This window comes from Pollachius pollachius (genome assembly GCF_949987615.1).
Source record: "Pollachius pollachius genome assembly, chromosome: 20".
Lineage (NCBI taxonomy): Eukaryota > Metazoa > Chordata > Actinopteri > Gadiformes > Gadidae > Pollachius > Pollachius pollachius.
In genome coordinates, this window is record NC_136953.1 from 1,114,665 (window position 1) to 1,137,340 (window position 22,676).

At 44.8% G+C, this 22,676-nt stretch overlaps 1 protein-coding gene across 2 annotated transcripts in view; it reads right to left on the reverse strand.

Annotated features, from left to right (window-relative positions):
- LOC307091449 (nck-associated protein 5-like) overlaps positions 1-22,441 on the reverse strand; it is an 86,043-nt gene extending 63,602 nt beyond the window's left edge. The window contains exons 1-2 of one of the 2 annotated variants that reach the window (XM_079758432.1): positions 22,309-22,441; positions 17,451-17,808 (exon numbers count right to left, since the gene is read on the reverse strand). The gene's annotated coding sequence lies outside the window, so the exon portion shown is untranslated. Of the gene's footprint in view, positions 1-17,450; positions 17,998-22,308 lie in introns of those variants that run through there. The other variant, XM_079758433.1, reaches the window with a different exon arrangement.
- Between the last annotated feature and the right edge of the window lie 235 nt (positions 22,442-22,676).

Here is a 22,676-nt window from a genome sequence, read left to right on the forward strand (position 1 = left end):
AAATAAGAAATTAGCTTGTACACACACACACACGCACACAAACACACACACACACACACACACCACGCACACACACAGTTGTTGTGTATTCTGCTATGTGCGGTGTATGTAGTGGCTGTTTGTGTTGTATTCACTGATACCCCGTAATATGTCCAGTCAAAGCACAAAACTATATTGATTAGATACATTTTACAAGTTTCCCAAACAAAAAAGGCTTGTGGCCTCTGGGAAATTATATTGTTTCCTCAGGATTAAAAAAAAATACCTAAAAACGATCTGATCTCAAGAAGGCAGCGCGGTGGACTGCCTGTTGGCCTCAAACGGCCTCGCCTAGGGTGCACCAAACCATCTCTCAGCTCTCCACCAACACCTTACAGAAACTAGTACAGTCTTTCCCAAAGACTGTGCTGCGACCCACATGTGGGTCAAGGGAGATTTTACTTGGGTCGCCACATAATTGTAAATAAGAAAAATAAGAATTACTATTTATTTTTTTACACATTAGCGTTTAAAAAAACTTTCAACCAAAGTTGATAATATAACTTATAACATTGAATCTAGTTGAAAGGCGTACATCGTGTTTGTTTAACTGATAAAATAAAAACAATGAGATAGCCAAAACAAGGAGATGTTAACTCCGCCTAAATGCATTTATTTGGTCTCATTTATAAAGTATTTTATATGTGTATTATGTTTTCAATAACAAATGCATAAAAACAAAGTTGTGATTTATCTCTTCAAAATGGTTGGTTTAAGTTCATAGATAAGGGGATGCGAAATTGGCAGTAAAAACATTCAGGAATGTTAATTTACGCACAAATTTGTTCTTCTCACGATATTATAGATAAGGCCTATTGTGACCTGCGGCCCCATCTAGTGGTGGTTCTATTGGTCTACAGCCCCATCTAGTGGTGGTTCTAGTGGTCTACAGCCCATCTAGTGATGGTTCTAGTGGTCTACAGACCCATCTAGTGGTGGTTCTAGTGGAGCTGCAGCCCCATCTAGTGGTGGTTCTAGTGGTCTACAGCCCATCTAGTTGTGGTTCTAGTGGTCTACAGCCCATCTAGTGGTGGTTCTAGAAGTCTACAGCCCATCTAGTGGTGGTTCTAGTGGAGCTGCAGCCCCATCTAGTGGTGGTTCTAGTGGTCTACAGCCCATCTAGCGGTGGTTCTAGTGGTCTACAGCCCCATCTAGTGGTGGTTCTAGTGGTCTACAGCCCATCTAGTGGTGGTTCTAGTGGTCTACAGCCCATCTAGTGGTGGTTCTAGTGGTCTACAGCCCCATCTAGTGGTGGTTCTAGTGGTCTACAGCCCATCTAGTGGTAGTTGTAGTGGTCTACAGCCCCATCTAGTGGTGGTTCTAGTGGTCTACAGTCCATCTAGTGGTGGTTCTAGTGGTCTACAGCCCATTTAGTGGTGGTTCTAGTGGAGCTGCAGCCTCATCTAGTGGTGGTTCTAGTGGTCTACAGCCCATCTAGTGGTGGTTCTAGTGGTCTACAGCCCCATCTAGTGGTGGTTCTAGTGGTCAACAGCCCATCTAGTGGTGGTTCTAGTGGTCTACAGCCCATCTAGTGGTGGTTCTAGTGGTCTACAGCCCCATCTAGTGGTGGTTCTAGTGGTCTACAGCCCATCTAGTGGTGGCTCTAGTGGTCTACAGCCCATCTAGTGGTGGCTCTAGTGGTCTACAGCCCATCTAGTGGTGGTTCTAGTGGTCTACAGCCCATCTAGTGGTGGTTCTATTGGTCTACAGCCCCATCTAGTGGTGGTTCTAGTGGTCTACAGCCCATCTAGTGGTGGTTCTAGTGGTCTACAGCCCATCTAGTGGTGGTTCTAGTGGTCTACAGCCCATCTAGTGGTGGCTCTAGTGGTCTACAGCCCATCTAGTGGTGGTTCTAGTGGTCTACAGCCCAACAAGTGGTGGTTCTAGTGGTCTACAGCCCCATCTAGTGGTGGTTCTAGTGGTCTACAGCCCATCTAGTGGTGGTTCTAGTGGTCTACAGCCCATCTAGTGGTGGTTCTAGTGGTCTACAGCCCCATCTAGTGGTGGTTCTAGTGGTCTACAGCCCATCTAGTGGTAGTTGTAGTGGTCTACAGCCCCATCTAGTGGTGGTTCTAGTGGTCTACAGTCCATCTAGTGGTGGTTCTAGTGGTCTACAGCCCATTTAGTGGTGGTTCTAGTGGAGCTGCAGCCTCATCTAGTGGTGGTTCTAGTGGTCTACAGCCCATCTAGTGGTGGTTCTAGTGGTCTACAGCCCCATCTAGTGGTGGTTCTAGTGGTCAACAGCCCATCTAGTGGTGGTTCTAGTGGTCTACAGCCCATCTAGTGGTGGTTCTAGTGGTCTACAGCCCCATCTAGTGGTGGTTCTAGTGGTCTACAGCCCATCTAGTGGTGGCTCTAGTGGTCTACAGCCCATCTAGTGGTGGCTCTAGTGGTCTACAGCCCATCTAGTGGTGGTTCTAGTGGTCTACAGCCCATCTAGTGGTGGTTCTATTGGTCTACAGCCCCATCTAGTGGTGGTTCTAGTGGTCTACAGCCCATCTAGTGGTGGTTCTAGTGGTCTACAGCCCATCTAGTGGTGGTTCTAGTGGTCTACAGCCCATCTAGTGGTGGCTCTAGTGGTCTACAGCCCATCTAGTGGTGGTTCTAGTGGTCTACAGCCCAACAAGTGGTGGTTCTAGTGGTCTACAGCCCCATCTAGTGGTGGTTCTAGTGGTCTACAGCCCATCTAGTGGTGGCTCTAGTGGTCTACAGCCCAACTAGTGGTGGTTCTAGTGGTCTACAGCCCCATCTAGTGGTGGTTCTAGTGGTCTACAGCCCCATCTAGTGGTGGTTCTAGTGGTCTACAGCCCCATCTAGTGGTGGTTCTAGTGGAGCTGCAGCCCCATCTACTGGTGGTTCTAGTGGTCTAATCCACTAGTGGTCTAGTGGATTTCTGATCACTGCCAACATGTGGACCTCTCTTGGATCTGTGAAGGGTTCATCTACTAAAGATGTTGTGGGTTACTCTAGGCGGGACCTTATTGCTTGGAGTGCGAATGGTGCTAATATAATAACATATATTCACAAAGAAGAACGAGTGTTTAAAAACTAGAATAAGCAAGGCAGTAAACAAGTGAGCAACATTACCCTGTTTAGCACACAGTAATTGTTGTTCATCCACGACTAAATAAAAGGGTTATTGTGTGGAAAAACCAATTAATATAACGTAACTGGATAGCACAATGTTATACAAGCCCACAGGCCCTACAATGCTGTACAAGTGGCCCGAGGATGGCGCTGTGGGATCAAATTACCAACAAGATTTAGAGGTACAGATGTTTCAGCGGCTTTCTGATCTTTTTTAGCAGCATAGGGGAAAATCTGGAGAGAGAGAGAGAGAGAGAGGGAGAGAGAGAGAGAGAGGAGGGGCGAGAGGGAGAGAGAGAGAGAGAGAAGGGGGGAGAGGGGGAGAGAGAGAGAGAGAGACCGAGAGAGAGAGAGAGAGAGAGAGAGAGACCGAGAGAGAGTGAGAGAGAGAGAGAGAAGGGGGGAGAGGGAGAGAGAGGGGAAGAGAGAGAGAGAGAGAGAGAGAGAGAAGGGGGGAGAGGGAGAGAGAGGGGAAGAGAGAGAGAGAGAGAGAGAGAGAGCGGGAGAGAGAGAGAGAGAGAGAGAGAGAGAGAGAGAGAACAATGTGGCACTGGCCAGGGGCCGACCAGTATTCAGCCCCGATGTTCAGCTCAGCGGCGAAACCAAAGGGTGGGCTGACGACCCCCCCGTCTAGTGAACATGCAATAAGGCCCACTGCCAAGACGCTGTGTCGCCGTTTGGGTTGAATGAACACAACCTGGCTATAACGCGTTGATATGAAACGTCCTGAAACCACACGCCGGACTGAACCTTCTGCCGATACATGGGACAAAAAAAGGTTTACTCAGGAATTGGAAACGAAGACGTTTTGTTGACCTTATGTTTCATTAATTACCCTTATGTTTCATTAGTTACCCTTATGTTTCATTAGTTACCCTCATGTTTCATTAATTACCGTTATGTTTCATTAGTTACCCTCATGTTTCATTAGTTACCCTCATGTTTCCCTAGTTACCCTCATGTTTCTTTAGTTACCCTCGTGTTTATTTAGTTACCCTCATGTTTCTTTAGTTACCCTCATGTTTCATTAGTTACCCTCATGTTTCTTTAGTTACCCTCATGTTTCATTAGTTACCCTCATGTTTCATTAGTTACCCTCATGTTTCATTAATTACAGTTATGTTTCATTAGTTACCCTCATGTTTCATTAGTTACCCTCGTGTTTCATTAATTACCCTCATGTTTCATTAGTTACCCTCATGTTTCATTAATTACCGTTATGTTTCATTAGTTACCCTCATGTTTCATTAGTTACCCTCGTGTTTCATTAGTTACCCTCATGTTTCATTAGTTACCCTCGTGTTTCATTAGTTACCCTCATGTTTCATTAGTTACCCTCATGTTTCATTAATTACCGTTATGTTTCATTAGTTACCCTCATGTTTCATTAGTTACCCTCGTGTTTCATTAGTTACCCTCGTGTTTCTTTAGTTACCCTCGTGTTTCATTAGTTACCCTCATGTTTCATTAGTTACCCTCATGTTTCATTAGTTGTCCTCATGTTTCATTAGTTACTCTCATGTTTCATTAGTTACCCTCGTGTTTCATTAGTTACCCTCATGTTTCCCTAGTTACCCTCGTGTTTCTTTAGTTACCCTCGTGTTTATTTAGTTACCCTCATGTTTCTTTAGTTACCCTCATGTTTCTTTAGTTACCCTCATGTTTCTTTAGTTACCCTCATGTTTCATTAGTTACCCTCATGTTTCATTAGTTACCCTCATGTTTCATTAGTTACCCTCATGTTTCTTTAGTTACCCTCATGTTTCCCTAGGTACCCTCATGTTTCATTTGTTACCCTCATGTTTCATTAGTTACCCTCATGTTTCTTTAGTTACCCTCATGTTTCATTAGTTACCCTCATGTTTCATTAGTTACCCTCATGTTTCATTAGTTACCCTCATGTTTCCCTAGTTACCCTCATGTTTCCCTAGTTACCCTCATGTTTCATTAGTTACCCTCATGTTTCTTTAGTTACCCTCATGTTTCATTAGTTACCCTCATGTTTCATTAGTTACCCTCATGTTTCATTAGTTACCCTCATGTTTCTTTAGTTACCCTCATATTTCTTTCGTTACCCTCATGTTTCCCTAGTTACCCTCATGTTTCCCTAGTTGCCCTCCTGTTTCCCTAGTTACCCTCCTGTTTCCCTAGTTACCCTCATGTTTCCCTAGTTACCCTCATGTTTCCCTAGTTACCCTCATGTTTCCCTAGTTACCCTCATGTTTCCCTAGTTACCCTCCTGTTTCCCTAGTTACCCTCCTGTTTCCCTAGTTACCCTCATGTTTCCCTAGTTACCCTCATGTTTCCCTAGTTACCCTCATGTTTTCCTAGTTACCCTCATGTTTCCCTAGTTACCCTCCTGTTTCCCTAGTTACCCTCATGTTTCCCTAGTTACCCTCATGTTTCCCTAGTTACCCTCATGTTTCCCTAGTTACCCTCCTGTTTCCCTAGTTACCCTCGTGTTTCCCTAGTTACCCTCATGTTTCCCTAGTTACCCTCCTGTTTCCCTAGTTACCCTCGTGTTTCATTAGTTACCCTCATGTTTCTTTAGTTACCCTCATGTTTCATTAGTTACCCTCATGTTTCATTAGTTACCCTCATGTTTCATTAGTTACCCTCATGTTTCATTAGTTACCCTCATGTTTCTTTAGTTACCCTCATGTTTCCCTAGGTACCCTCATGTTTCATTTGTTACCCTCATGTTTCATTAGTTACCCTCATGTTTCATTAGTTACCCTCATGTTTCTTTAGTTACCCTCATGTTTCATTAGTTACCCTCATGTTTCCCTAGTTACCCTAATGTTTCCCTAGTTACCCTCATGTTTCATTAGTTACCCTCATGTTTCTTTAGTTACCCTCATGTTTCATTAGTTACCCTCATGTTTCATTAGTTACCCTCATGTTTCTTTAGTTACCCTCATATTTCTTTAGTTACCCTCATGTTTCCCTAGTTACCCTCATGTTTCCCTAGTTGCCCTCATGTTTCCCTAGTTGCCCTCATGTTTCCCTAGTTGCCCTCATGTTTCCCTAGTTACCCTCATGTTTCCCTAGTTACCCTCATGTTTCCCTAGTTACCCTCATGTTTCCCTAGTTACCCTCATGTTTCCCTAGTTACCCTCATGTTTCCCTAGTTACCCTCATGTTTCCCTAGTTACCCTCATGTTTTCCTAGTTACCCTCATGTTTCCCTAGTTACCCTCCTGTTTCCCTAGTTACCCTCATGTTTCCCTAGTTACCCTCATGTTTCCCTAGTTACCCTCATGTTTCCCTAGTTACCCTCCTGTTTCCCTAGTTACCCTCGTGTTTCCCTAGTTACCCTCATGTTTCCCTAGTTACCCTCCTGTTTCCCTAGTTACCCTCGTGTTTCATTAGTTACCCTCATGTTTCCCTAGTTACCCTCATGTTTCCCTAGTTACCCTCATGTTTCCCTAGTTACCCTCATGTTTCCCTAGTTACCCTCATGTTTCCCTAGTTACCCTCATGTTTCCCTAGTTACCCTCATGTTTCCCTAGTTACCCTCATGTTTCCCTAGTTACCCTCATGTTTCCCTAGTTACCCTCATGTTTCCCTAGTTACCCTCATGTTTCCCTAGTTACCCTCCTGTTTCCCTAGTTACCCTCCTGTTTCCCTAGTTACCCTCATGTTTCCCTAGTTACCCTCATGTTTTCCTAGTTACCCTCATGTTTCCCTAGTTACCCTCCTGTTTCCCTAGTTACCCTCATGTTTCCCTAGTTACCCTCATGTTTCCCTAGTTACCCTCATGTTTCCCTAGTTACCCTCATGTTTCCCTAGTTACCCTCATGTTTCCCTAGTTACCCTCCTGTTTCCCTAGTTACCCTCATGTTTCCCTAGTTACCCTCATGTTTCCCTAGTTACCCTCCTGTTTCCCTAGTTACCCTCCTGTTTCCCTAGTTACCCTCCTGTTTCCCTAGTTACCCTCATGTTTCCCTAGTTACCCTCCTGTTTCCCTAGTTACCCTCATGTTTCCCTAGTTACCCTCATGTTTCCCTAGTTACCCTCATGTTTCCCTAGTTACCCTCATGTTTCCCTAGTTACCCTCCTGTTTCCCTAGTTACCCTCCTGTTTCCCTAGTTACCCTCCTGTTTCCCTAGTTACCCTCATGTTTCCCTAGTTACCTTCCTGTTTCCCTAGTTACCCTCCTGTTTCCCTAGTTACCCTCATGTTTCCCTAGTTACCCTCATGTTTCCCTAGTTACCCTCCTGTTTCCCTAGTTACCCTCCTGTTTCCCTAGTTACCCTCATGTTTCCCTAGTTACCCTCATGTTTCCCTAGTTACCCTCCTGTTTCCCTAGTTACCCTCCTGTTTCCCTAGTTACCCTCCTGTTTCCCTAGTTACCCTCCTGTTTCCCTAGTTAACCTCATGTTTCCCTAGTTACCCTCCTGTTTCCCTAGTTACCCTCCTGTTTCCCTAGTTACCCTCCTGTTTCCCTAGTTACCCTCCTGTTTCCCTAGTTACCCTCCTGTTTCCCTAGTTACCCTCCTGTTTCCCTAGTTACCCTCGTGTTTCCCTAGTTACCCTCGTGTTTCCCTAGTTACCCTCATGTTTCCCTAGTTACCCTCCTGTTTCCCTAGTTACCCTCCTGTTTCCCTAGTTACCCTCATGTTTCCCTAGTTACCCTCATGTTTCCCTAGTTACCCTCCTGTTTCCCTAGTTACCCTCCTGTTTCCCTAGTTAACCTCATGTTTCCCTAGTTAACCTCATGTTTCCCTAGTTACCCTCCTGTTTCCCTAGTTACCCTCATGTTTCCCTAGTTACCCTCATGTTTCCCTAGTTACCCTGTGCCTTGGTGGAACAGGAACATGGGCTATTCATAGTGGAGCGCCAGCAGCCCCTCCACGCTGGAACAAAGTGATTCATCCACACCTCAGTGCTTCCAGTGCTCCCAGTGCTCCCAGTGCTCCCAGTCCTCCAGTCCTCCCAGTCATCCAGTCCTCCAGTCCTCCAGTCCTCCCAGTCCTCCAGTCCTCCCAGTCTGTCTACAGGTCCACAGTGCCTCCAGTCCTCCCCTCTCCCCAGTCCTCCCCTCTCCCCAGTCCTCCCAGTCATCCAGTCCTCCAGTCCGCCCAGTGCTCCCAGTCTGTCCACAGGTCCACAGTGCCTCCAGTCCTCCCCTCTCCCCAGTCCTCCCCTCTCCCCAGTCCTCCCAGTGCTCCCAGTCTGTCCACAGGTCCACAGTGCCTCCAGGACATTTCCTCTCATGGTGTCTGGAGGAGGACTGAAGGCTGACACTATAGGGTTAGTGCGGTTAGCTACTGTGGATACTGTGTGTGTGTGTGTGTGTGTGTGTGTGTGTGTGTGTGTGTGTGTGTGTGTGTGTGTGTGTGTGTGTGTGTGTGTGTGTGTGTGTGTGCGTGTGTGTGTGCGTGTGTGTGTGCGTGTGTGTGTGCGTGTGTGTGTGTGTGGGTGCGTTATCGTGTGAAGATCCCTTTGAAACATGCTGTTGAATACCTGAGGTACTTTAACTCTACAAGTTAACTCTTTGTTGTTTTTCTGTCGTACCCCCAATCACCTACACCACACAACGAGCCCACAATAGTCCAGAACAATCTAACTGGGCCGCCAGGACGCAGGGGGCGTTTGAACTGGGAGGTTGGTGGTTCCCCTGTACGTCGTGACAACATTTACATCGAGGGCATTAGGCGAATTACAACAAGTACATTTGTCAGAAGAAAGATAAACAACAACATATCGCTGTCGGTACAGTGAGGATGTTCATAGAGCCAAGCAACAACAATAACTAGGTTCACCCATTCCCCGTGTACAACAGAGATAGCTAGGAAAAGATTCTACACAATCAAGTACTAAGTATTACCTCTGAAATGACTTTACTTTTTACCCTATTCATATAGTTTATCAGGTCTTTTTCAGACACGCACACTACGGTTCTGACATCTTGGGATATAATAAATATGATACATAACTTCATTCAACGCATGGACCCCTCGACTCTGAGGTGGATGAGTCATGGAGGACTTATTTAGCACGTTCTGTTTCTCCTCCAGCGTGCCGCACCGTTCTCCTCCACTGACTCACAAGTAACAGCAACAGGCACGTACACACACGCAGGAATGCACGCACACAGACACGCATGCACACACACTCAAACGCAGACACATACACAGACACACACACACAAACACACACACACACACACTAACAAACACATAAACAGCATAATTAAGTGCCTTCCTGTGGGTAGGGTGGGGGGTAAATTGGTATAATTAGGACTGGGGTAGTGCCACTGGCGGGGATGTTGGAATGAATCAAGGAGGACGGCGTGGGGAAGAGCCCCCTGGGTGATATTGAACACGTCACCCCTGGTACCTCGCACCCTGCTGGCTCCAACACAAGCTGAGCACAACGTTCACTCAGCTCCTCCATCGGCCTGTGGTTCATCGCATCACATTCATTTAGCCTTCGTCCAAAACGCTGAAATAGGCTTAACATTTTAGAATAAGGTTGAGTCATAAGCCTTAGGTTAATAAGGAACAAAAAAGGCTTACAAGATAGGTTTGACCTTTAGTTGACTGACTGTGATTTGAGGTAGGCCTACATGTGATGGAAGCCGGTAAGGGGTTGGGCAGGCCGTCCTGCTGCAGCGGCAGAAGGCTGCGTGCGGACACCGGGGACAGAGTATGTGTGTGTGTGTTTGTGTGTGTGTGTGTGTGTGTGTGTGTGTGTGTGTGTTTGTGTGTGCGTGTGTGTTTGTGTGGGGTATATCTGTCTGCGTATAATTGTGTAATTGTGTGTATGTGTGTGTGTGTGCATGTGTGATTGTATGTATCTGTGTGTGTGCGTATGACTGTCTGTGTGTCTGTGTGTATGTATGTGTGTTTGTGTGTTTGTATGTGTGTGTGTGTGTGTGTGTGTGTGTGTGTGTGTGTGTGTGTGTGTGTGTGTGTGTGTGTGTGTGTGTGCGTGCGTGCGTGTGTGTGAGTGCGTGCGTGCGCCAGCGCGCGTGTGTGTGTGTGTGTGTGTGTGTGTGTGTGTGTGTGTTGAGTGCTTAATGGGCTATTGTCAGCTAACAGTCCCACTGTGTTTGCAGTGAGAACCACAGACCTTAGGCTGGAGAATAAAACTGTCCACCACATGCTTTCATAGATCATGATGGTGCTGCATCATGCTTTTCAAAGCACCCTTACCATTTCCTCTCTCTCTCTCTCTCTCTCTCTCTCTCTCTCTCTCTCCCCCTCTCTCCCCTCTCTCTCTCTCTCTCTCTCTCTCTCTCTCTCTCTCTCTCTCTCTCTCTCTCTCTCTCTCTCTCTCTCTCTCTCTCTCTCTCTCTCTCTCTCTCTCTCTCTCTCTCTCTCTCTCTCTCTCTCTCTCTCTCTCTCTCTCTCTCTCTCTCTCTCTCTCTCTCTCCCAGTCATAGTCCAGTTATGTAAAGAGGCGTGATCAACGGCCCTAGTTCAAATGACTGTGGTCCCTGTTGTCATTGTGTTAAACCCACCAATAGCACGCCAGGTCGGTGATTGGCTCACGCAGAAACTGACAAAACTAGAAAGAAATGTATTGCTCTTGACCAGACCCTTCTGAAGGGTGAACTCAAATCGCCGGCAGAATGGGCTACCCAGTCTAACTAGCTAACCCTCCATAGTGATTCCTGTTTATACTTGGGGTTCAACACCCTAAGAGTTTGGTGTGTACCTCTGGCCCAGTATGACCCCTCCTTTCATCCTCTGCAGGGACACAAATTGTTAATGGCCAGCATCACCTTCAATCCATCAGCAGCCAACAACAAATTATAGCTAACCTGAATGCAGGAGGAACAACGTTTGTTTCACCCACTTGCTCCAGATGAAAACTTCACATATTTAATTTAATTTAAATGTATTCAGTAAACAAAAGAAAATGAGCAAATCTCTGCCTTCTTCCATCCCAGAAAGGGCCCTGAGCTGGGTGTTATTTTAGAGCATCTCCATTAATTTATTCTTGCATCTTTTGATGTAAGAAAAAAGGCTCTCCCTTGCTAACCAGGATCCCAGCGCAGTGCTGACTTCAGCCCTGCTCGTCATCTGCATTCAGATTGCAGCCTGGTTAACAAGGAGAGCACCTCTTACCTCCATTCATCCCTTATTCATCGTGACTTTGGGTGGTGCTGATCCCAGCGTGCTGTCCTCAGCACTACACCCATGGCTCTTCCTTTACCTCTCCAAACACACTCTGAACACAGTCGCTGCGCTCAGTCACACAGGGGGCAGAGTCGCTATCATCATCACAACGCATTTCAACAAAGCACATTACAAACTAGGCACACTGCACGGCACTTTTCCACTTCAACAACGGCGCCACGGGGCACGGCTCAGAGGCAAGTGGGCAGAGATGCTTCTAGAGGGCGATATCTTGTGGAACCGCAAGCCCTGGAGCTGGCGTTTCCTCTATTGGGGACACGACGTACAGGGGCACCACCAAGCTCCCAGTTCAAACGCCCCCTGCAGCCTATCACTCCCCCTGCGTCCTGGCGGCCCAGTTAGATTGTTCTGGACTATTGTGGGCTCGTTGTGTTGTGTAGGTGGTTGGGGGTACGACGGAAAAAACAAAAAAACATTCCTAGATCTTCAGGCTAAGCGCTGGCCCTATTCTTTGTGTGTGTGTGTGCGTGCGTGCGTGCGTGCGTGCGTGCGTGCGTGCGTGCGTGTGTGTGTGTGTGTGTGTGTGTGTGTGTGTGTGTGGCTGCACAATGGCCCCTCAACCATGCCATCCCCCCTGGCCCCCTTCTCCAATCAAATGCATTACAGGCTGTGTGCCTCAGTGCACCCAAGACACTGCTGCCGACAATGCTCATCCCATGTGCCTTAAGCTACTGTACACCCAATCACGGCCACTCGCATTACATCGGGACAGGTCAGCCCCTCTGATTGGTCGGCCCAGAAAGACGGCATTCTATGGTGAACTCCTTTGCTACAAGCAACAATGGATGTAATGCATGTATACATGGTCATAGATAGTAATGCATGTATAGATAGCGATAGATAATACTGCTGATGGAACTGTAAAGCATTTCTACATAGTGATAGTTAGTACTGCTGTGTAGATCTGAATGCATGTATACATAGTGATAGTAAGTAATGCATGTATACATAGTGATAGTCAGTAATGCATGTATGCATAGTGATAGACAGAAATGCATGTATAGATAGTGATAGTCAGTAATGCATGTATGCATAGTTATAGAAAGTAATGCATGTATACATAGTGATAGTCAGTAATGCATGTATGCATAGTGATAGAAAGTAATGCATGTATACATAGTGATAGTCAGTAATGCATTTATACATAGTGATAATTAGAACTGCTGTGTAGATCTGTAAGGCATATATTGATGTATTGTATCTACCTATATTATTTTAAATCTGTGTATATCTAATGAAGATGTACATCTGTATGTAATGGAAATATATATGTAGCCTGCGCAGATTTTGAATGTATGTATAGATATATTGCTAATGAAGTGTAAAGAAATCAAGAAAGAATAAGTTAAATAAGAGATAGAACAAGATTGATGTCAGCTAATGTTGCGAGAACATTTTCTAACAATGGTAATTCTACTGTTATTCAATCAATGGTCATCTAAAGAATCAATGCATCCAACAATGTAATATTGTTGCAATGAAACACATTTATCTTTGTAAATCCCCACAAAACATAAAGTTGTTGTCATCGATTTTCTGTGGAAATACGTTTTTAGAGATGCTCACTAATGGAAAGATTGCTGCAAAAAAACGTTCATGTCCCTAAGCCTCGACTTGTAAATCAGGGCCCAAAACATTTTTGTTTGCCACAGCTATTTAATAAAATGTCTGCACAGGAAGATTCCTTTACCTTCTTACACTTCTTATTTTACATTTCTCTTTCAATAGTCTAATGGATGAATTGTGCTGTATGAATAAAGCTGCTATGCTTCCCTAACCAACGCCACACACTGCTGCTCACACACACATTAGCATGTATTGACCCCAGAGAAATGGAGGATGAGAACAATAATTACAGTACATGCAAACACACATCATGACATCACTCTACTGCAGCCAATTACTTTAACGGCAAGTACTACAATTAAACTGACGCCCTGCTGGGAATGGGGATACGTGCTCTGCTGTAATTCCTTTGCAGGCATAACTCGACAAATTCCACTATGACTGCTCTGCTCCCACAAGGAGGAAGGCCCATTATTCTCCAACTAGTTGGCAGCTCTCTGAGGAATCAAACACTTTGTCCTATAGTCTGCTGAGAGAGGATTATAAATGAAAGAAAAAATGAATGAGGATATAATAAATCAATTGAATACAAACTGAAACGCGTAGAAAACCCATCCTTCAACATTGTAAAATATATTAACAGAACAAGACTCTTGCTTCTGCAATTTGGTGCATTCAAAGTAAAAGAGGATGTAATGGATCGGGCCGTGCAGAGGAGGAGCATGGGCGTGCGATTGAGACAAAAGCTGTGTCTGTTTTAGAGGAGCCTTCTTCTTTCTTGAAAGAAAAAGTAAAAAACTCTCATCCTCTCCTCCTCAGAATAGCTACGGCACAGCCACAGGATGAGACGGCTGTTTGTTGTGGCTGTGTCCACACAGGTGCCAGGAAGGATCCCATCACAGAGCATTAGAGAAGACGACAATCGGACAACCCGCGCATCACACAAGACCAACAGACCTGGTTTAAGGTGCGCTGAGACGATGTCTGAGGAGGTCATTTCTTAGTAACGATAGCATGTCGTATCAGCAGAGGTGGGAGAAAATATACATTCACTCAAAGATTGCATCTTTCTTTTTTTGTCTCTGTCAGCCACCATGTTCCACAAAATATGTTAAATATATGTTAAAATATAAATGTTAAATGTTTCCATTGACATCTATGAGCAAATTTCTTTATGAAAGCCCTATATTTATTTATTGTATGTACATTATATTTACTTTTCTATACAGTACGACAATGATGTTGTTAAAGTCAAAGTCGAATCACTTCCACAAGATGGTTATGCTTTGGGAAAATGCCTCATGATACACGTTCTCTAGAAGTGTATAATTCTACTTTTACCCAGAAATAAACCACATCAATTAATATTGTAATTAATAAGTAATATTGAATTGCAATATCTAAAAATCACGATACATATCCAATCAGCACACAAGTTATGGAATAGTATCGAATCAAGAGATAAGCATTTCATCCCAGTATTAGTAATGAATAGTATACTCCTCCTTCCCACCTTATTAATATATTAGTAATATTGGAATTCATCCAATCCAAGTCAATGATTACAGCCAGAGGCTCTTGGTTGGTCAAACTGGGTCATGTAGCGTTAGGAACAAGACATGCAGAGAGGCAGACCAGCAGGAATAAGAAGAGCCAGAACTCTGGAGAACAGAATACACAACAGAACTCTGGAGAACAGAATACACAACACCCAGAACTCTGGAGTACAGAATACACAACAGAACTCTGGAGACAGAACACACAACACCCAGAACTCTGGAACACAGAATTCACAACAGAACTCTGGAGACAGAACACACAACAGAACTCTGGAGACAGAACACACAACACCCAGAACTCTGGAGACAGAACACACAACACCCAGAACTCTGGAGAACACAACACTCAACAGAACTCTGGAGAACAGAATACACAACATAACTCTGGAGACAGAACACACAACACCCAGAACTCTGGAGAACAGAACACACAACAGAACTCTGGAGACAGAACACACAACACCCAGAACTCTGGAGAACAGAATACACAACAGAACTCTGGAGACAGAACACACAACACCCAGAACTCTGGAGAACAGAACACACAACAGAAGTCTGGAGAACAGAACACACAACAGAAGTCTGGAGAACAGAACACACAACAGAAGTCTGGAGACAGAACACACAACAGAAGTCCGGAGAACCGAATACACAACACCCAGAACTCTGGAGAACAGAACACACAACAAAAGTCTGGAGAACAGAACACACAACAGAAGTCTGGAGAACAGAACACACAACAGAAGTCTGGAGAACAGAACACACGACAGAAGTCTGGAGAAAAAGTGGCAGCAGGATCAAGAGGACCCATGTTTCACAGAAGAGCCATATCATTAAACACAGGTGTATGTATATTTATATATATGAATAACTACAATGTTAAGGCTACATTAATGGTCATTTAGCTATCTGAATTTACCCTGGTCTCTCCTCCACATAACAGATCAGGGAATTGTTGATTTTTAATCTAACGTTAATTTACCCAGCATCATTTCCTTTTTAATGAATACAATAAAATATTTTCTATACTGTAATGTTTTGATAATCAGCACAAAACAAACAATACTAGCAAATATTTAATAAGTGCCGATCCAATATGTATGCATCAATATATTGTATATCAAATATTTGGACAGAAAACCAACACCCATATGAAAAATAAATATGACCCATTTTTTTATGCAAGCTTCAGTATTGTAAATACACGTAAATAGGCTTGGAGATGCGAGCTCTGAAACACTTTCAAGCACCATCGGACGACAGCTCAATCAATTTTTAAACAGTTGGAGTCATCTCGGGCCTTGGGCGTCACAGTTATCACAGCTCCCGTTTGTCTGATTACTTCAAAAACCAACGGGTCAATCAGATCAGACTGAAACAGAACACGCGACAACCAGGGAAACATCTTAGCTGCTCTTTCCGCCACAAATCGCACTGAACAGCTCTGCCCTAAAACCAAAGAGCTGTCCCGGTCTGTCTATCCCTGAAGCTTAGCGCCACAAGCAGAGCGCTGCAGAGCCAAAGGGCGGTGAAATATTCATCCATATGTTGTGGCCCGATGCATTATTCCTGTGACGCGGCGGCCTACTTCTCTTCACACGTTGGAGGAGGGATCACTTGTACATACCAAACCATCACACCAAACCATCACACACCAAACCATCACACACCAAACCATCACATACCAAACCATCACATACCAAACCATCACAAACCACAATATATCATACCAAACCAACCTGTACCACAACATAATAAAGCATACATTCAACAATCAACCAACCACACTATACTATACAGATATACCAAACCATACCATACAGACCGTAGTATACTATACAGACCGTAGTATAATATACAGACCATAGTATACCATACAGACCATACTATACTATACAGACATACCAAACCATACCATACAGACCATAGTATACCATACAGACCATAGTATACTATACAGACCATACTATACCATACAGACCATAGTATACCATACAGACCGTAGTATACCATACAGACCATACTATACTATACAGACATACAGACCATAGTATACCATACAGACCATACTATACTATACAGACATATCAAACCATACCATACAGACCCTACTATACTATACAGACCATAGTATAATATACAGACCCTACTATACTATACAGACCATACTATACAGACCCTACTATACTATAAAGACCCTACTATACAGACCCTACCATACTATACAGACCCTACTATACTATACAGACCATACTACACAGACCCTACTATACTATACAGACCCTACTATACTAAACAGACCATACTATACCATACAGACAATACTATACAGACTATACTATACTATACAGACCATAGTATACCATAAAGACCATACTTTACTATACAGACCCTACTATACAGACCCTACTATACTATACAGACCCTAATATACTATACAGACCATAGTATACCATACAGACCACACTATACCATACAGACCATACTATACTATACAGACCATACTATACTATACAGACTATACTATACTATAAAGACCATACTATACCATACAGACCATACTATACTATACAGACAATACTATACCATACAGACCCTACTATACCATACAGACCCTACTATACCATACAGACCATACTATACTATACAGACCATACTATAGTATAAAGACCATACTATACCATACAGATCATACTATACCATACAGACCATACTATACTATACAGATCATACTATACTATACCATACTATACCATGCATAACAAATGATACAGACCATTAGACACACAGCATACAACCAATCTTCTACGAATCATTTCAATAAATGAGTTTCTTTGAACATTGTGGTTGGATTGCCTTGCATGACTTAATACAGTTGAAAACTGTAACAGATTACACTGTCTGACACACCCACACATACGCACACACGAACACCCACACACACGAACACGCACGCGCGCGCACGCACACACACACACACCAACAGCAACAACAACAACATCACAACAGCTGAGTGCGGTGCTCGGAGGAGAGAGCGTGCGACTCACCCTCAGGTCGCCACGGAGAAGGGTCCCAGTGTGGTGGGTACTAAGTGCTGGTTGTGGTAGTCCTGTAGTCCTCACAACATTTAGGTCTCGTTAAGAAGGGGGGGGGGCGGAGGACTGGGGTTTCCTTAGCCTGGGGTCCGATCTACGCTATCTGGGTCACCTGCTGAGCCGTCCCGTCAGCACTGGGGAGCTGCGGAGGTCGGTGGGTCCAGCGTTCATCACAGGCCGGCATCTGCATCCCCTTCCTCCCGTTCCCTCCTCCCCCAGAGCCCCCAGGAGGTCCAGCGGCGCCCGGATCCAGATCGGCTCAGCGAGACCCGCTGCTCCATGGGGGGGGGGGGGGGTGACGGGCACGGCGCTGCGGATCAGGAGACGGAGGCGGGCAGCATGAGATGGAAGACGAAAACAAGCGCGCTCGTGGGAAAGGAGGAGACGACAACCTACGCGGCGAGCGTCACTACCACACTGAAGGACTCCCTCTCTCTCTCTCTCTCTCTCTCTCTCTCTCCCGCTCTCCCTCCCGCTCTCTCTATTGCGCGATTGCTAATTCACTGCTTTATGGCTCTATTTCTGTCCTTGCTTCCGATGCTCACTCATACTTCCACTTCGCCTCTCTCTCTCTCTCTCTCTCTCTCTCTCTCCCTCCCTCTCTTCCAGTGCCCAGAGGATGTTGAGCATGTGCTGTGGATGGGGGGTTGGGGACCGCGACGACAGAGGCAGCACTCACTTCCTGCAAGCTCAACCACATCCTAGCAAAATATATACATATGCGAGCATACATATATATACAGTATATATAGGCCTATATATGTGTATATATTTGATTAAAAACATATGTATATATTATTATAACTCAATAATATATAACATTTGTGGAGACATATATCCAAATTTCTCTCTATATATATCTATATATACACATCTATATATTTATTTAATGCATCCTGATTGGCCTGATCGGCGGGCTTCAAATGAGAAGGAGGAGAAAGGAGGAAGGTATTCTGAAATGCCCCCATGAGCAGGGACAGCATTTTGCTCCTCTTGGTGCCAGCTTGATCTCCAGGGAAACCTGCTAATCACCTATCATGGCAACCGGGACCCCAGCTATATCTATACTATATCACCGCAGGGAGGGGTGCCTGGTCGTTACACCTCCAGATCTGAAGACCATGTCTGAAGATCTGAGGAGGTGAAGAAATGAGGGAGAGACATAGAGAGAGAGAGAGAGAGAGAGAGAGAGAGAGAGAGAGAGAGAGAGAGAGAGAGAGAGAGAGAGAGAGAGAGAGAGTGAGGCAGAGAGAGGGAGAGAGAGAGAGAACACACAAAGATGACACAATTATCTGATTTGTGACAGAGACAGGGCAGAGATGGGGGGAGAGGGATGGAGGGAGAGCCAAAGAGGGAGAGAGACAGCCAGAGTGAATGAAGTAATGTGGAACGTAAAAGATGAGAGGAGGGGAGGACCAGAAAGGGGATAACAGAGGGAGAAGGATAGAAAGCCAGCCGAGAGGAACGATGGAGGGAGGTTGAGAGAAAGAGTGAAAGGGTTTAGAAAGGTATGAAGTAGCAGAGAGAGAGAGATGAGGAGAATGAAGTAAAAGAGACAGAGAAAGGAGTGAGAAATAGAATGGAAAGGGAGAGAGAAAGGGGTGCGAGAGAATCAAAGCGAGCAGCAGAGAGAGAGCTTTGGTGTATTTATAGAAGATTGGAGCGTCTTGTTAGGAAATAAGCTCTTCTATTTCGGCGCAATGCCACATGCTTCTTCACTGGGATGATACGCTGTCAGACTAAGTCACATGGAAAGCCTCCTCCGATTGCGAGTACGACAAAGATACACTCAAACCGCAGTCAAACGCACTAAAATATACGATGTAGTCAATACACAATCACCTGAAGATAGGATTTGATTCAAGTTTTGTTTTACAGTCTATCATGGTTTAAATATGACTAAATTAAATATGATCTGAATGGTTGTACAGGGTTGTACTCAATTTTAGGTCAGATACGTGCCAATGTATATATATCTATATATTGGTAAACATTATAACAATGTGTTTGTATGCGTTTAATATGATAACATTATATACGTATATCAATACATCGGTGGACGATTTCCTAGAAGGCATCAGTAACGTGTGGACTCCTAAAGCAGGGAAGGTTCTGGCAGCGGCCGCAGCTGGCAGGTAGGGCTGGAGAGGCAGATCGGGTCATTACTGATTCATACCTTCATCTTTCTGCCAAGGACCAAGCGATGAAGCAACGCGAAGCATAGAGAACATTCTAGATAGATTTGAAATGCTTTTTGGTGAGATCTCTAGCTTCTGTATTTTAAAATTGGTGTGTGCACGCATGTATGTGTGTGTGTGTGTGTGTGTGTGTGTGTGTGTGTGTGTGTGTGTGTGTGTGTGTGTGTGTGTGTGTGTGTGTGTGTGTGTGTGTGTGTGTGTGTGTGTGTGGGCATGTTGGGAACAGGACACCCCTGGGCTTATGACGTGACCTAGATTAGACCCTGATGCTCCCAAGCCTGGCAGGATGTGTGTGTGTGTGTGTGTGTGTGTGTGTGTGTGTGTGCGTGCGTGTGTGTGTGTATGTGTGTGTCTCTGGGTGTGTGTGTGCGTGTGTTTGGCTGCGTAACAGAGCGTGAGACGGGGAGATATGAGGATAGAAGACGGGAGAGAGATAGAGGGAGAGAGTGAGACAGAGGGCGAGGGAATGAGAGAGAGAGACAAACTGAGCGAGAGAGAACGAGGGGAGGGGGAAGAGAGAAAGAACTGTATGTACGCTGGAACATTATGACTAAGGGGCTCAGCTGGAGGAGAGGCAGAGAGGTAAATGTGCAGAAGAGCCTAACCTCAATGTGCAAAGCTTTATGCATATTACTGCTGCATTACAAAACATGCACCGCTGATCCCAAATCAGACACATGAACCCATAGCCCACATGCTCCTAAAGACCCTCATCTCTAACCCTAACCCTAACCCTGCTCCTAAAGACCCTCATCTCTAACCCTAACCCTAACCCTGCTCCTAAAGACCCTCATCTCCATCCTCAGAACCCTGGTGCCCTTTTGGTGCTCTACGTGAGCCCCTTATTGGGTCCCTGTGTTGTTACCCTAACCCTTACCTTAACCCTGACCTAACCCTGTGCTGTTACCCTAACCCTGACCTAACCCTGTGTTGTTACCCTAAGCCTAACCTAACCCTGTGTTGTTACCCTAACCTTAACCCTAACCTAACTCTGTGTTGTTACCCTTACCTTAACCCTAACCTAACCCTGTGTTGTTACCCTTACCTTAACCCTAACCTAACCCTGTGTTGTTACCCTTACCTTAACCCTAACCTAACCCTGTGTTGTTACCCTAACCTTAACCCTAACCTAACCCTGTGTTGTTACCGTAACCTTAACTCTGACCTAACCCTGTGTTGTTACCCTAACCTTAACACTAACCTAACCCTGTGTTGTTACCCTTACCTTAACCCTAACCTAACCCTGTGTTGTTACCCTAACCTTAACCTAACCCTGTGTTGTTACCCTAACCTTAACCCTGACCTAACCCTGTGTTGTTACCCTAACCTTAACCCTAACGTAACCCTGTGTTGTTATCCTTACCTTAACCCTAACCTAACCCTGTGTTGTTACCCTAACCTTAACCCTAACCTAACCCTGTGTTGTTACCCTAACACTAACCTAACCCTGTGTTGTTACGGTATCAACACAGGGTTAGGGTTAAGGTTAGGGTAACAATGTTACCCTAACCTTAACCCTGTGTTGTTACCCTAACCTTAACCCTAACCGTGTTGTTACCCTTACCTTAACCCTACCTAACCCTGTGTTGTTACAGTATCAACACAGGGTTAGGGTTCAGGTTAGGGTAACAATGTTACCCTAACCTTAACCCTGTGTTGTTACCCTAACCTTAACCCTAACCGTGTTGTTACCCTTACCTTAACCCTACCTAACCCTGTGTTGTTACAGTATCAACACAGGGTTAGGGTTAAGGTTAGGGTAACAATGTTACCCTAACCTTAACCCTGTGTTGTTACCCTAACCTTAACCCTAACCGTGTTGTTACCCTTACCTTAACCCTAACTAACCCTGTGTTGTTACAGTATCAACACAGGGTTAGGGTTAAGGTTAGGGTAACAGTGTTACCCTAACCTTAACCCTGTGTTGTTAGCCTTACCTTAACCCTGACCTCAGCTCCATCACAGCATTACGGTCAGAGGCGCTCGTATCAGACGCAGCGGGTTGGCTTTCAAATGAACGGCCTGTGACCGTGTCGCTGTTCACCCTCCCCCTCCCTATGAAAGGCTCCCCTCTCAGGACACAATGGTGACCTTACGTAAGAGCAGGACCGCCACACTCCCACTGTCCGCCTCCCCGGGCGTCGACTCATCACGCAGTGAGACTAACCCTCTGCGCGGCGCTGTGGACCGAGGCAGCTGCCCAGTTCAGCCCAACCACACTGCGGGTGGAGGATTGATGTTCTGACATATGGTGGAGCATTTTAAATGCTTTTATAATCCACCCATTAGGTGGATTATAAAACCATCCACCTATTAGCTGGATTATAGAACCACCTATTACGTGGATTATAAAATAAACATATTTAAGGCAAATATGCCATCGTTTCTGTTGCTGGATTTCTACTCCTGATGTTTGATGTTCTTTTTCAGGCATATTCAAAGAAGCAAGTAATGTATGCTTTGCAATAAATACTGAACCAAAACAAAATACCAATACATCAATAGTTAATATTGTAATACCTTTTAAGTTTATTTTATACTTAATAAGTGTAGTAATCGGTTCTACCACGTTGCTATAACCATGTTTATATGAATCCCGATGATGAACTCACCAGTTTTCCGTAGTGCTATCCCATCCCAGACTCAATGATCAGCTGTCACTTCTGCTGTTGACTAATGATCGTTTTAAGGAGCGTTTCTCACAGAAACGTTGACCGTCCTCCACGAACACGCAGCCATTGACTCATGGTGGTCCATTGTGGGAAAGTTATTTCATTGGTAAACAACAGGAAATGACCAAACATCAAGTGCCTTCTCACGGTTGTTATGGCGAGCATCAAATCAAACCACATTCCACACGGGAAGCAGGCAGAAGAAGTGAAGTGTCTGGACATTGTTTCAATGTGAAAATCAATGTGACATTAGTACACAAACGCCCCTTACACTGTATTGATTATAACATTTATTAAACTTCACCACA